Raw genomic sequence first — 17370 nt, 5'->3', positions numbered from 1 at the left:
GGTTTGCACCACTTCAGCCAAACTGGTAGCTAATTTTTTGGACTTTCGGAAGCAGCATCCACACAGAGAACACTTCTCACTGTTCTAAAATTGAATGAGAATGGTAAAAAATGCAGAAGAAATGTCTGTTGTAGCACTATTGATACCATTCAAGCTGTTGAACCTGATCAGACCTTTCTCTATCAAGCCTTAGATAATCTGTTGAGAACTTTTGATTTTACCTAGTTTTCATATGGGTGTAAATTGTTCAACCTATTTTTGAACAAGCTGGTAAAATAAACAGGTGTTTGGTGTAGAAAGTGATTCCTTCTGTTTAGAGATCTGGACTTTCTATCTGTGGCTGATAGCTTGACCTCTTAATGCAGTGTTTCTCAACCTTGACAATTTTAAGGCATGTGGAGTTGAAGTCCACATGCCTTAAAATTGTCAAGGTTGAGAAACACTGTCTTAATGATTCAGGTCTCTGCTTATGAAAGACAAGATGGAAGAATATGTGTGAATATGCTTGTAAAAACATTAACTATGTAAATGACCAAATTTACATTAATTTCAAAATATCATTAAAGGAAATAAGTGTCAATTATTTTACTTATTATTATATTTTGATATCACTACATTCCGTGACATTAGAAAAACAAATAGATTTCAGTTTTCTGCCCAATGTTTTGAGCTGTTGTCACTAAGTTAATTTAATTTGATAGCATTATATTAAAGAACTCATATATAGGTTTTTCATGCAATGGAGTGTGGAAGAGAGCCCAATCAACAGTGATTATTCATTTATTGCCTATATATATATTAGTCTTTCCTAAGGCTTACAATAGGTTATACATTTATTTTTCCTATCCTGGCTCTTCAATCCATTAAAGCGTTCAGACTGCAATAACAAAATTGTATTGTGAATTTCTAATTTACCAGTTCACCAGTGCAGACTTCATGAACTCAACATCTTCTGAACTAATGGACTGAAATTCAGGGAAGATTCTATGTCTTCTATTCTCTCTTAAAGTACTTCTGAGTATTTTTCTGTTGCTCTTTTGCAGACACATAAAGAATCTTGGAAAGTCAGGCTGAACAAAATAGAAAGTGAATCATTTTGAGTTCTGTAGGTTCCTGTATAAATTATGTGCATATTCTAAACCATTATACTTACTTAAACTTTTACTTAACTTGGAGTTTTTTAAATTGGAATACTGCAACTCTCCAAAGTAATAACATTGGGCAAGAAGTAAATATATAGTTTGTGTGTATTTGTGTGTATATAGCATTTTTTATAAATACAGTATGTACTCTTTTTAGATTTAAAAATCCTGATTTACATATATAAGATGTTTGAACTTTTACGAATGCTATCAGCAGATTAGTTATGTTTAGATTATTTCTTACTATCTGACAAAACGTTTCAGAGGCAGGAAATTTAAAATAATGATTAAAATACTAACTTTCATTAACACATACACCTCCAAATATTTCAGAGATGATGATAAAACACAACAGCAGAGATATGTAATTCCAGGAAAAGTCAAACAAAATTATGTTTCATAATGAAAATTATCAAGTAAATGATGCAGTATTGAAAGTTTGCCTATGCTAAGAAAAAGAAGCAGGTGGAAAACAGATTTGTAAGCTTGAAAAATGCCCCTGAACTATAAATTCAACTGCTATCCCTAAGGCTTTTTTAAAAAAAAAAAAAAAAATCTGATGCCGCCTCTAAATTATTTGTAACTCCCCAGGAAGACCATGACCCAGAGTTTGAGAATCTCTATCATAGATTCCATAAGAAACATGAATAATACAGACCTGAGGCTACTTTCTGATATTGAGGAAAGGCTTTTGTGATTTTCTGTTCTTTTACTATTAACAAAGATTACAGAGACCTCAGAAGCAAATTATCATATTTCTATAAATGGTTTGACTGAATAATCCTGATGTATGTAATATTTCTTCTAACAACTACTTGCTATCTCAATGCCTACTGCTCTTCCTTTGTAGAAGGTTGGTAGTAATTACAATATTTACATATATACAGTAATTATATATATGTATGTAATGTATGTATGTATGTATGTAACTATAGGAGGGCAACACATTTTCATCTGTTCAATTATTTGCTTTTTTATAGAAGTATCAGTTTTCTTTAGTTACTTTGCTCAGGATTCAGATTAACCCAGTTTATGAAGTTATTCATTGTTAAGGTCATTACCTGGATCCTCTGTAAGGTGGACTTCTTTACCTTAACATAGCAGAGTTGCTTGCAGCTCAACCCTTTGTCTCTTATGTACCTTGGGTAGTTATCCTTCAGTGCTTCCCTTCATAATATCATTTTTAGCAATGTGTGCTAAATATCGCTTCAGGCTTTTATATGGTCCCCAGAACTTATTTTCTGGCTCCATATATTTCTCCAACTACAACGGTTGAAAATGAATAAGATGATCTGCCCACACATCTCTCAAATCCAAGGAAACAAATAGAAAATCCAGCTCCGTTTCTTTCTCTTATTATGATTTAGCCCCAATTCCTTTGGATTAATGTTCTGCCTGGAACAATTCTTGCCTTGCCAAAACATTTTCCTTGGCTGACTTTTTAGCTAACTTGCAATCCTGTTATTATTATATTGTGGTTTATGTTGTAAGCCACCCAGAGTCATTAGATATAAGATGGGTGACAAATAACTTTCATAATAAATAAAAATAATTTTTGGGAAATAATTTTTTTTTTAAAAAAATCAGTCCCCTTTGGAGAAGGAACTCAAATTTTATAGATTACAAGAGAATCCTGTTATAATGCAGAAGACCATTAAAACAAAACAGCTTCTCCCCCCCCCATCAAATTGGGTGAGTCAAACTATAGATTTCAACACACAAACAATCCAGAAAAAATATATCCTATTTTTTTAAAATTTAGTCCTGAGAGGATTCATTTCATACAGAAGCTTAACACATTTACTTTAAATCTTACCCTGAACTTTAAAGAATGGGTATCAATAACCTCAAGTGCCAGAGTAATGAAATAATAATAGCAGTCTACTCCTCTGCTGTTATCCAATCCATTCAAAGTTTGGCCTTCAACCTCATCATTTATCCACTTGGATACAACATTATAAGCCCACATGCCCATCAAGGGGGCTCTTACTTGTACTAAATAAGCACACCTTATTAGCAATGCATTCTGGAATATTATATCAAGAGATCTTTGGTGCTAAGTTTAAAAATTGCTAGAGTAAATGAGATGGTTGCACCTTTATAATTAAAGCCAAGGGGATCTATAACAGTATGTCATTTTCAGTTTCCTGCCGATTTATTGCACTATTACATTCATTAATATATAATTACTGTTACCTGGTTTTATTAATGTGAATTACCCGATGAACTTCTTGAGCTGTGAGTGAGAGGGGTGTGGAAAATTCAACATGGAAAATGTCCAAGACTCTAATATGAAGGTGAGGTGAGGGACTTTTATAGCTTTTATTTCTGTTTGATGGCAAGTTCATTGAATAAAAGTTTCCATTTGAAAAGATATATGGTGTAGAGAGCAAGGGAGATGACCTTGGAAAAACTATGCAGGAAGAATTACAAACACAAAAGTATACTTTAAGCAGAGGGACACAAGAAGAATTAGAAAAAAGCTCAGTCTGACTTGAGCGAAATACAATGGAGTATGAGAAAAAAGGCAGGCAAGATACGGTCAGGCTTTTATGATTGTGTTGATCTGTTTATGTGCTGTCAAGTCTATTTCGACTCTTAGCAACCACATAGATTGACTTTTTCTGTGACAATCTATCCCTAACTGGGTCTTTAAGATCTTCCAATAATGTACTCATCACTACTGTAACTGAATCCATCCGCCTTATTCCTGATCATCCTGTTCTTCTCTTTCTTCCCAGATTTCCCAGCATTAGAACCCTCTCAAAAAATTTAATATTTGTAAGATATCCAAAATAGATAAATTTGAGCTGGTGAGAACTCTGGTTTGATTTGTTTGAAGATCCATTAGTTTATTTTCTTGGTTGCCCATGGCTTTCTCAGGAGTCTTCTCCAACGCCATAGTTCAAAAACATTTAAGACTATATAGTTATAGCCCATATGTTTCATACAGGCTTGCAATTTTGGGAGTTGAAGTCCCATATTTTGAAGTTGCCAAATTTGAAAATCATTTCAATAAAACATAGTTCTAGTGGAACTGATCTGGCATCTCTCCAGGGGTTGACAAATATAAATATGATAGTTCTTGACCTACAACTATTCAGTCATTGACTGTTCCCAGTTATCACAATGCTGAATGAAGGTGATTATATCTGGTTCTCAGAGTTCTGGCCATGGTTATGTGATAGTGATTTGGGTGATTGGCAACTTATTCACACTTAACAATTGGTTGCCAAGTGCTCCATGATTAAGTTATCTCCATTTGCAACCTTGCAGCAGTCAAAGTGCACATATATTATTATTTTTTTAAATCCTCAACATCAAATGGACTGAAAAATTATTATAGCACTTACAATAGGAGTTCACAAGTTTGTAGGGAGGTGAGGATGGGCATAGCTGGAAAAAAAAACAAATTTGATTTCATTTATATTTAATATTGTTAAGGCATTAGTCTAGAAACTGGGAGACTGTAAGTTCTAATTTCATCTAAGGCACAAAGCTAGCTGGGTGACCTTGGGCCAGTTACTTTCTCTCTGCTTTAGGAAGAAGTTAATGGCAAACCACTTCCAAAATCTTCCCCAAAATATTGCAGGAGTCGACACTGACTTAAAAGCACCTCAAAAATTGTATGTATAGGTTGTTCACTTATATATTTAATACTTTCCCCCTTGTATTGCACAAAAAATTACAAATTAGTAATATTTTTGGTGGTCCCTGCGGAGCACAACTACATTCTGGAACCACTGGGTGGGCACTTCTTATCAAATGGTAAGGCTGTCAGTTGCAGATTGTAGTGAAGATGACTCAACCTTGTGAAACAGGTCTGCTAGACATCTTGAATGTCAGAATGCATATAAACTTTTAAAGTAAAACAGTTTATACATAAACCCAGATAGATGTCTGAATTCCTCCAAGGAGGGAAAGATATGATTATCATTCATAAATATATTAAAATGAATGAGTTGAATTTTCTGTATAAATGGTCAATTATTCTTGATGTAATGTTTTGATGAATCTTCTCATCCATGAGAAGATTATTTTTATTAATGAAAGATTTAATAATAGATAGGGTGATATTGATATTTAATGGAGTTTTTAAGACCTAATGAGACAAAATGGGCATCGGCATGAAATCAGAAAATAAAATTGCAGTGACAAAACATCAAATTATGATTTTTAAAATAACAGTTCTAGTTTTGTTTTGTTTTTCAGAAGAAGCATCTGTAGGATTTTAATACTTTAATAAATAGACCTGCACCAACACTTGTTACAAAGAGTTTTTAACTTATTAAAGAGTATTGAAAGAAGCACAATATTTATATATTGTATTATTTAGCCCTGGCAAAATAAGAAATATCTAATTATATTTCTGCAAACATGGATCTTATAAAAGTAAAAATATAAAAACTAAATAAAATAAAGATAACACAGACACTTAAGAAATTGGCCAGACAAGTAGCAGTAAGCATGGCTTGTACCTGTAGCCAACAGGTGCTTGGGAGATGTGTTCTGTGTTTAGTACGGTATACGATTTTGAAAATTGCTCCACATATGATTAGTCTTCAGAAGGGGATGTTACTTTAATCAAAGACTATTTCAGGCAGTGGTGGGATTCAAATTTGTGAACAACTGGTTCTCTGTGTGGATACAGCTTCCAGAAGTCCATTCTGGACCTGGGCAACAAAAAATTAGCTACCGGTTCTGCCGAAGTAGTGCGAACCAGCTGAATCCCACCACTGATTTCAGGGCTATATTGAATTTAAAGATATCTTTCCCAACTGTGGTTGTTTATATTTTATGCTAAACCTATCAGTATTGCAATTAAGCACATTCAGTGACTTTCCCTATGAATAGACATCTCCCTGGAGGGTAAGAAAAGTGAACTCAGCTTCAACATTAAACTGACTATGTAGATAGAGGACCTCATTTGCTTTTGGCAATGATTTTGTTCATCAAAATTGGCTTAGAATTCTTTTAAAGAGGCATTGCGGTTAGTGGTTAAGTGTAAGACTGGAACTAGAAAGACCTAGGTTCAAATACTTATCTGATAATGGAATTCATTGGGTGACCTTGAATAAGTCATTATCCTTTAGCCCACAACTTAGCTAACCATAAGAATAAAACAATTAGTCCTTGAGCAACCAGAAAAAACACAGGATTTAAATGTATTAATAAAATATACATATAATATGATGTAATCTATAAGTAGTATGTAATAAGCTAAATAGTACTTGTGATATGATTTTTAGCTTGATAACCTTATTCTAATTTATATTTTGCACTGAACTTTGATTTAGATATTGAGAATAATCCTCAGGAAGATCTGCATATTGAGAATAATCCTCAGGAAGATCTGCATATTGAGAATAATCCTCAGGAAGAGGGCTGCAATATAAAGAGAACAAATGAAGACTAATGAAGCCTTTTCCTGACACACCTGTACAACAACAAAGAAGGGATTGATCCTAGACACAAAATATCCAAAATGAATTTGAAGGCACTATTGGCAAACATGGGAGAAAAATAGGTCATAATTAGTCCCAGTGCTATACAAGTTATAGGGGTGTCAAACTCAATTTCATTGAGGGCCACTTTAGCATTGTGGTTGTCCTCAGGGGGCCGGGTAGGTGTGGCCAGGGTGGGCATGGCCTACTGAATGGGTGTGGCCTATTCAGTGGGCATGGCCAGCTCTACATCGTTCGCATCAAGGGTGCCTGTGGGGACCTGAGCAGGAGTGGGACAGATCTGAGGGTCTCTGGCAGAAGGGGGTAGGACCAGGGCAAGCGCCAAGACATTCCTCACAAAGAGTGACACCTCTCCAGTGCGCGGCAGGGGCCGGTCCCTTGCTATTTCCAGACAGCCTTGTGGAGCTAAGACTGAATGCATTTCAGCATAGATAGCCACCACAAAATTGTACATTGGCTCCTGGGCGGCCTGAGCCAGGGCCAAGGCAGCGGGGGCCATTCTCTCACTGTTTCCAGAATGGCTTCATGGGCCACATGAAACCACATTGCGGGCTGCATCTGGCCCCCAGGCCTTGTGTTTGACATGTCTGAGTTACACAAATAGGTATGAAAGAATCTATAAAATATAGTGTAAACTCTAATTTATTGCTTGTCTTAAAAATATGTTATATTCTCTTCAAAGCTTTCTGTGATTTCTGTTCTTGCTTTCTTTGACTTTCATTTTATGGCCAAACATACTGTATTTTCCTCTAATTCATAAGTGCTTTGTTGTTTTTTATTGATTTCCTATTTTCTATTTTGCTCCTCTACTTCCTAAGTTTTCCTGCCAACTGTAAAATAGATACTATGTTTTCAAAGGAATTAATAATTTGGATTCTTAGTGTACCAAACTTATAAAAGATTACTGCTGATAATTCAGAATGATTCAGAATAGTTTGTGACAACACAGAATATAAACCAAGAAATAAGAATCACAAATTCTTTATCAAGTTCAGTGAGTGGACAACAAACCACGATATACTTGTATTTTATGTGCTTCAAATTATTTTCAGTGTGTTCTATATTTACATTTACTTTCTCTAACTTGATTATTAATATTACAAATACAGTAAAGTCTTGATTTTCCAGACCTTGCTGAAAAATATTTTTATTTCAATAACTAAAATGTAGTTACATCATCTGTATAATAATATTCTTACATACATGAAATAAGGATACATATGATTTCACTATATATTGGTTGTTACTGTCATCTATTTGGAATGAAATATATATTTGTTCTACTAATTGAGTAGATTAGCACAGTTCTGTAGAATTCTGTTTTGAACATAGAATAAATGGCCTGTGATGTTTAGCACTGTTGGTTAAAATACCATTTTTAAGGTTCAAGAGAAGTGCTATGACCTATTGCTAAAGTGACTAATTTATCTAAATATCTAAAGTTCGGTTACTACCTGAGTTTTAAAAACTTGAATAGGGAAAAAAGGTAAATATTTTATGGATTCCAAATAAACAACACAAATTAAATCACATTACTAAGTGCATTATGTTGCCGAATCAGGCTTATGATTTTACAACACCTGAACTAGCTGTAGATCACAATAATTTGGCATATACCTCAAATGACTTTTGTTGACTTTAATAGAGATTATCCAAGATGCAGTATTCTCATGAGGTTAAAGTTTTCATAAATATTTAATATTCATAGTATGAAATTAGAAATCAAAACTGAGAAGTCCATTCTGTTTGTGGAGACTTTCTGAAATAGTCTGAAACTTTTCAATATATGTGAATTAAGCATTTTCTTGCTTAATTTTGTGGTTAACTTTTTCTAAAATAGCTACTTTGCTCATGCTTTTTTAATGGATTGAATGACTACTTTTACAATTTTATTTTTATACTTAAGAATCATATACAGACATGTTTTCATAGTTTAGTGTGGATAACTATGGCCTACAATTTTCATGAACCCACTTGCATCAAGCATCACTGATCTTTGCAATCAAACCACTAATAACAATAGCAATATAACTTAGACTTATATACTGCTTCACAGTGGTTTACAGAGTCAGCATATTGTTCCCAACAATCTGGGTCCTCATTTTACTGACCTTGGAAGGATGGAAGTCTAAATCAACCTTGAGCCATTCAGGATCAAACTCCTGGCAGTATTGCATTCTAGCCACAGCATTACCATGGCTCCTATTAAGTGCAGGATAGGATTATTTGTAGGGAATGGTCAATGAGCATTACCTTGAAATTTAGGCTTCCTAGATCCTTATGTTTTGAACACTTATCATCCATCTATAAATACATTTTTTCTGTTCTGGATGAGCAAATACAATTTTCAAAGGAACAAGTGTGTGGGTTGGGGTCTCTCTGTGATTGCAGGCTATTCTAGGGCACAGGTTATTTTGTTGGCAAAGGAGAATGTATGTCCAACTTTCTGTAGGAGAGCCATCTATAAACATACTTGGGCTAAGATAGCTGAACCTCAATGATTCATGTTCTAATAAGCTCACACCTGGTTTACTGCAAAGAACTGTACATGTTATTGAAGATGCCAGATTAAACTTGTGGAGAGCACAGCTGTCCAGTTTGGGTAACTAAATGGGGCCATTTTTTTCTGAAAAAAACTCTACTGGGAGTTTGCAGGGTATCAAGCCCAATTTCAGAAATTAATATTATTTTATAAAGCTACAAGCAGCTTAGGAGTCAACTCCTTAAATTATTGCCTGTCCCAGTATCTTCCAATTCAGGCACTAAGATCATCTGGTGAAGACATTCTGTTCATGGTCCCAGAGGGTGATTCACAATGCAGGGATTAAGAGTGGACCTTTTCAATGGTAACATGTGAATCATGGAATTTACTTCTTGAGAACATTCAGTTGGCCTCAGAACCATCTTCTTTGCAACAACCTCTGAAGACATTATTTTTACTCAAGTATTTTTGGCTATCCAGGACTAATCTATTTTTCAGATAACGGATGGTGTTACTTTTTATATTTTTTATTAGGAAGCATTTATTTAAATTATTTATTATAACCTGTTTTCGGTACCTCCAAGAGAAAGAATAGTTTTTTTAAAAAAGAAAACCCAATATATATATATATATTCTTCCCCACCCAAGATCCTTATGGAGGATATTGCCTGGTTAGACCCATATAGAGAAGAATTTTGTTCCTTTTATAAAAGTATAAAATATAGATGATTTTGAATAGTTTACAGCTGCAACCCTTGTATTTAGTAAGTAAAATTGGTAGTGTCAGCTACTGTGTCAGCCTGCCCTGAAAGGTATTATGATAATCGTTAACTCTGTTGCTACAAATCTATACTTCACATATCATTTATTTGAGATCATCTTGATCTGATGAAGATCTGAGACTATTCCATGAAACCATTGTTGAACAACAAATGATAAGCGCAAATGAAGCATAAAAGAAATGAGATGATTCACTGGATAAAAAAAATAGAAATCCTGCTAGGGGCTAAATACTATGCTAGTCTTCCAGAAACCTATCCTTAGCTTCCAACAGATGACCTATGCGAAAAGATGGCACAAATCCAGAAATTAGTATGTCTGTTGTTTTTACAATATCTTTTCAAATTCTGTTATTTTGCTTTTCAACTATGAAAGTAGGGAGCTAAATTTATCTCCCCATTTTTTTCCAATTCATTAGCATAAAATCAATATGTTTTTCTCAGTCCCAGATTGTTTCTTTAATTTTGATATATGTATCAGTTGTCTGCTAATGGGATTCCGTAGAGCCACACTGGAAAAATATAAATTGGAACACCTGGTGAAATATCTCTTTTTGGAAGAGTTTTTCTAAAGTGGAATGCTTGCTGTGTTATTGGAAATGTAGCTTTATTGTTGCAATTCAAGATCTCGCTCTTAAACATCCTAATATAATTTTCCTTTCATGAGATGATTCTTCCAGAATCTTTAACAATCAAAGAGGTGAAACTTTTAGTATTTCTTATAAGTTCAGGTCCATTTCAAGGCAAGGCAAGCAGTATGTCTAAAATGCAAGACATTTTAGCTTTCCCAAGAGACAACTGTCATGTGAGATTGCTTGGGAAAAGCTTTAAACAGTCAGTGTTGCTGATCTTTCAATGTAGGGATAAGGGCAATGCCTTCACAAAAGTGACCTACTAATCCTTACAGCAACTTTGTATTGACAGGGACCAAAGCAAAGTGCACCCATCTGCTGAAAAAAAAGGATAAAGGTGGCTTCTGATTATCCAGTCCCCGAAGCAAAATCCAATCCAATTGTTATTGGTTTTTTGCAGTAATAATATAGAGCTGGGGTGAAACACTTTACATACAGGCTACCAACCCGTGCATGCAATGAATTGGGGAACACGGCACTTACAGTTCACTTTAGTTCTGTGCTTGTATCTTATCATTAGTGTTAATGTCATTGTCAGCTAATATAATGTCTCATACAGGTATTATTTGGCTTAAAATCATTTGTTTAGTGACTGTTCAAAATTACAGTGGCACTAAAAAAAAGTGACTTAGGACTATTTTTTTACACTTAAGACCATTGCAATATTCCCATGGTCATGTGATCAAAATTCAGGCACTTGGCAACTAGCATGTCTTTATGATAGTTGCACTGATTCTGGGGGTTATGTGATCCAATTTGTAACCTTCTCAGCTGGTCTCTGACAAGCAAAAACAATGAGAGAAGTCAGATTTGCTTGACAACCGCATGATTCACTTAACAGTTGGAGTGATTTGCTTAACAATTGTGACTGAAAGGTCATAAAATGGGACAAAATTCATTTAACAACTGCCTTACTTAGCAATGGAAATTTTGGGCTCGGTTGTAGTTGTAAGTCAAGGACTAACCTGTATTTGCTATTGATTCCCTGATTGTATTAGGGAAAGGCAAATGACAAATGTAATTGCAGAGTTTGTTTGAAAGAAACTCATATTTAGGCTAGCAATTGACCAAAAGAATATATTTCTCATTTGACAACAATATTAATCTCTACCCCTGAAACAAATGTTTCTGAGAACATTTATGTCAAAGAAGACATTTTCTTTTCATTGAGGTCTATTAGCCTCTCTCTTCAAATCAAATACCTATCAGAAAAGTTATGTCAAAAAACTTATTTCATATTTTAGCTGAAGATTTTCTTTAATTGCCACTCCGATCTCTGTTCATATATCCACTCTTAATATATTTCTCATCCCTAGCATGTTAATGCTTTCATGCCTCTCCACTTTCTCTCTGCTTCTATCCTTAAGTACATAGTTCTGATTTTCAAGACGAATTGAGTTTATATGCATATCTGTTCATTTATTCAATCAAGTTTTCTTTATTGACTTTATTTATCAAACATGAGTCTCTGCAAATAACCACAATGATTAAGAAGCAATGATATGCCCAAAATAATGTCACAATGCAAATCCTGCCCTTTTGAATGCCAGAATGGAAGTCCAGAGATTTCAATCATGATGTCATGACAGTCACTTTGTCAGTTGACTGCTATGCTATCAAGCCTCTTTGTTTTATTTAAATGCCATAGGATTCTTGATCAATCTAATCCAGCACAGTCTCTCTGACTGTATGTAGACTCTCTCCAGTTAAGTATGATTCCTGGGGTTTACCCAGATATGTTCATGTACTCCTTGGCAGCAATGTACAAATTCTGGGCAATTGTCTTCTTCTAGAATGTTGTTTCAAGTTTCCATCTGAATTCCAGTCAGCTAGATTCTGCCAATACCTGTATCAGACTCAGAGTAGTGGTTGCATTTTATTATGTATTATTACATTATTATAATTTAATGTAAAGTTGTTGTTGTTATTATTGTTATTATTCCTTTATTATTACAAGATAAACATTTTTCACATTACTTCATACCTAGTCCTTTTCTTGATATGCCAGAGTGGGATTTTTTGCATGCAAGTAGGAACTTCTATCAGATGCAGTTTTGTTCTCTGATAGGCAGAATAAGATCAAAGACACATTTCCCTTTTTATTCTTTGAGTATGTTTACTAAAATGAAACTATTGTGACTCTACTTCAGGCTCAAAATTCAAGTTATATGCAGCTGCAATATATCAGAATTTAAACATGTATTCCTGAGCATGAGGGGGATGATTATGGGGACCAGGCCCCTTTTACAAATTTAGTTAGGAGGGAAAAAGCCCTTCATGCCACAGTTAGGGCTTTAAAAATGCACCCATTTGTATGAAACAAAGCTGTTTTCTAGGAGTATGTGCCACACAATGTGGCAGGGTCTCTATAAAATAAAGTAGTTAATTTATTTCCTCTCAATGACCAGGGTTATGTGATTGAATGCTATTCCATTAAATGCAATGTTTAGTTTGACCCATAGGATAATTGTACTGTGGGTCTTGTTAGTTGAGATACTTTGTCTGTATGAATAATTCATATCTGCATTATCTATTCAGACAAATATTGTTATAGCAGGGCAGTATTATAAAAATCATATAATCAAATTCTGAAAGTTAAATTGATTTTTATATATGATCAGCAGTTTCAATTCACATTCAGATCATTTTCCTCTTTTCTATGTGCATAATGCATATCTTTATGATCTATTGTAACACTGTATCTTTTTCACAATGTTTGAAACTAGGAATTTTATTCCTGGTAATGAAGATCAGTTCAATATTCCCATTAACTTGTTAGTGTGAATGTCAATGCGGGTTGTTTGCTTGCAGACATTTCATTACCATGTTGTGTTGCCTACTTGGGTAATGAAATGTTTGCAGGCAAACAACTCTGTTCAAAGAGCACTACAGACTTTGAATTCAATCCTGAGCTAGATACATTCTCTTCTATTATAACTGTTAACTATTTGGCAATTTCTCAGAGTTGCTAATCCATAGCATTGCTCTTTTGAAGAAGTCCTTTGAAAATCAATTCCCTTATCACTGCTTTTACAGTCATAATTTCTTTTCATTGCAGTATTTCTCCCCCATATTGGATCTGTGATTTCTTTCTCTATCTAACACTGATCTTTTTCTTTTATTCTAGCTTTCATGTCTCATTAAAGCTGGATTTCATTCGGTTCCCTTGATGAGATTATGATTATAGTTTATGATTACATTATGATTGCAGATAACAATCATTACAGTTCTTGCTTCCATATACATTGCTATAACTATCCAGTCCTAAGTTAAGAATATCATCTAAGCTTTCGTATTTCATGAGAAGGTGGAAGAAGGAAGATTAGACATCCTGGGTACTGTCTGCAAATTACATATATTTGGTTTTATTTTCAGATATTGACAGGTACAACAAAGAAACAAGAAAAAGGAGGAAAAGAAAGAAAAAGGGATTTACAAGCTGCATAAAATTTACAGTTTTTGAAGTATTATTGGAATAGTACTATGTATAAAAGTGAAGTTATAGCCAACTAACACTTTAAAGCTTTTTTTAAAAAAATAATTAATTAAAAAGAATCAAATAAGAATTCTTAATTAGAATAAATCATTGATCAGGCTAAGACTAAAAATGCCTATTTCATCATAGAAGTTTGTCTTTATTATAACTAATAGGTAAAATCTAATTTTTGGCTTCAAATTTCGGATGTGGTACAAATCTTCGTGTAGAATTATAGTCCATGAATAGTTTCCAGGTTAAATTAAAAAGTCTGCCATTCCTCTAAAAAAAGAAATTGTTGTCATTTCCAGGAGAAAGTATGAATTATCTTGTATTGTTTATTATATATTTTAGTGCTTTTAAAGTCTGTTACTAGGGACAGTAAACACTGTGGCTCTTGAAGGAAAACAACAAAGAATTTTCCTCCAAAGAACAATTCAGTATTTAAAATGATGAAGCAGATCAATTCTTTTCATTCAAAGTAATTTCAGATAGAATCTCAAGAATTATTGAGTATTATGGGTTTTCCACAACAGGCCGTTGACTTAAAGAGGGAACCCCCTTCACACCAAAAAATAACTAAACTTAAAAGACTGGAGCAGCAAAATAATATTTTTTTACTTTAATAATCAAAAGCAAAATTTTGTACTGGTTTGGGGGGGGGTGCGGGGAATGAAAGAACAAGAAAGAGGCTGACTACTTCTCAGGCTCTTCCCATTCCATTCCAACTCAAACCCCTCCCCTAAATGCTTGAAAAAAATAGATTGGACTCTTTTGGTGACTTTATCAGGTGGCAGAACTGTCTGTTCCCCACAATGAGAGTCTTCTGGTTTCTTCAGACATTGCCCAGGCCTATTGCAGGTCAGGGTCTTGATCCCAATGCATGTCTGAAGGTCTGGCCTGGCTCTTTTCCTCCATTATAGCAACATGTCACCCTGGCTAGAAGCATTTAGTTTCAAAAATGTCAACAGTATTATTTTTCTTCTCTTTTTATTATCAACAAAATGAGGAATTAACTTTGAACTGATACCATTTTATGCACTTGAAATATGATTATTATGTACTTGCAAATCAGTTCCAAACTCTCCCAGAAGCTCCTACTCTACTTTTGGCAGGACTGTTCTTCAACACTGAAAACACAGTTGCTTTCACCATTGCATCTGTGAAAACTCAGGAAAACACCCAGTTATATATTCTATATTTATGTTGATTAATTTGTCCTTATGCTGTCATCCAACATAAGGTGTTTTGAACAATTTTAACTGAATATTTAGTTCAAAAATTTACATGCAGACCTATATATATATATATATATATATATATATATATATATATATATATATATATATATATATATATATATATATAAGCATCACTGCCTTCAGCAGGGCTAATTTCCAGCTAAGTGCGAATAAAATTGCTTTCTTACTGTATATTTTTAAACTACAAGTGTCTATTCTGTTTTTCACAAGTAGCATAAATATCTTAGCATTTGAACTGTTCAGATTCTGAATACAGTGTGGATGAAAGAAGATGAGAAATAAGAGCACAGTTAGTCAGAAAAAGAAGAGAGATGAATAAATCACAATGATGGATAACCCTATTATACCTGACAATTGTTGCTCAGCTTAACAAAAACAGCCTGCTAAAGGAAATTATCTCTTTTTTTTCCAGTTACTCCTCATATAGTGAAACATTTCTACTGAGTGTACAATTGTAAATCATTTTATTAGTGGACAAACATTTCTTTCAGTCTCAGAGAAAATCTATTTCTTTCCATTAAATCATCTGAGAATATAAACATTTGTAAAAAAAAAAGTTGTTTGTAAAATGTTGCATATTATTTTACAAAATTAGTGGTGGAAGTAAGCTAACTGCATTTCTTAAGCATATGCAATGTAATGTTTCTTTAATGGTAGATTAATGGGAATAAGAGTGAGACTATTCCCTACTTGGGACCTAGAAAAATGTAAAGAATTGTTTAATTGACTCTGATGTTTGGTTGAGTGAGAAAGGCTAATAATCATGGCTGTGGTCTAAGATGAAAAACAAAGTAAAAACCCAACCTTTCAGTTCCTCTATATTGCTGAAAGTTATGGGGATTAACAGAGTGATGCTATACACCTAATTCAAAAATAAGTTCACCTAATTCCTTATTTAAGGCATAAGTTTTCATATCCAAATTGTGGGCTTCCTTCATAGTTCCCCTCTTATCTCTTAAAACTATGCAGGGATAAGAGTTGCATACATATGTGCTTGCCTTTTCAGAGGCAGCTGATATCTCTTGCATCATAACATCATTATACAAATAATATCATGGTGCAGAATGTATCCCTTGAGATCTATTTGGTCCCTCAGAGAATGTCCACATTCCTAGTTCCTGCCAATTTTTAAGTGTATTTTTTGAATTAAAAAAATAAACAGAGGAAACTGAACCCAAAATTTCTGTTGCTGAGACATTTTTTAAGTGAATTTTGTCCCGTTTTACAATCTTTCTTGCCATATTTGTTAAGTGAATCAATTCAGATGTTAAGTTGGTAACACGGTTCTTAAGTGAATCTGGCTTCCCCATTGTCTTTGCTTGTCAGAAGGTAACAAAAGAGGATCACATGACTCCGGGACCCTGCAACTGTCATAAAGTTGGCAAGCATCTGAATTTTGATCATGTGACCATGGGGATGCTGCAATGGTTGTAAGTCTGAAAAATAGTTATAAGTCACTCTTTTCAGTGCCATTGTAACTCTGAATGATCACTAAATGAACTTTGAGGACTATGTAGTAAGCTCCAACTTCCAACATCATTCTTATTTCCAACCCACTTGTGTCAAATAAGGTACGTAAACTTTTTTGGAATGATGAGTACCTGTGATAATACTTTGTTTGAAATTGGAACTCCCTTCGAGCCAATTGGAAATGAAATATATTGACTGATTAATTTACAGAAACATACTGTATTTATATGCACTGTAGTCCACATGTGTATTTTCATCCCTTGGAGAAGAGATGTAAAAAGGAGTAACACCAGAAGAAGGAATATTATTCCCACTTTCTTTGCAGTCCATTCTACCACCTTAGAAAATCAGTGGATTGAGTACCTTTGATACTGTGGAGAAGCAAGAATTGTACAATAGTGCTTCTGCTTCTTTCCACTGACAAGATCCTGCATGAGATTGAAAAGTTTCTGCAGATGGAAGAAGCTTGTTCATTCATGATTGGCCAAGTGACAGTCCAAGTTATTATCAGGAAGCAAGCAAGGCATTTTATTTTCATAATAGACAAGGGAAAAATGTTATGTGTCTGAAAATACAATCTAATTATCTGATTGAAAGCTATAGGAACAGGTCTGTGAGAACAGTGTGAAATAACACAACAAACTATATTCTGATAAATTGCTT

General features: G+C 34.1%; 1 long non-coding RNA gene across 1 annotated transcript in view; it reads left to right on the top strand.

Moving 5' to 3' along the window:
* The window catches only part of LOC120308872, a 67519-nt gene extending 60768 nt beyond the window's left edge, over positions 1–6751 (top strand). Inside the window, exon 5 of the long non-coding RNA XR_005556946.1 lies at positions 6440–6751. This is a non-coding gene — a long non-coding RNA (uncharacterized LOC120308872). The remainder of the gene's footprint in view (positions 1–6439) is intronic.
* Positions 6752–17370: the final 10619 nt, after the last annotated feature.

This window comes from Crotalus tigris, unplaced genomic scaffold, assembly GCF_016545835.1.
Source record: "Crotalus tigris isolate CLP2741 ecotype Arizona unplaced genomic scaffold, ASM1654583v1 scf7180000017952.28453644438:3035480, whole genome shotgun sequence".
Classification (NCBI taxonomy): domain Eukaryota; kingdom Metazoa; phylum Chordata; class Lepidosauria; order Squamata; family Viperidae; genus Crotalus; species Crotalus tigris.
The sequence above is the reverse complement of the archived record's forward strand: the minus strand, read 5'-3'. Positions and strand labels throughout refer to the sequence as shown.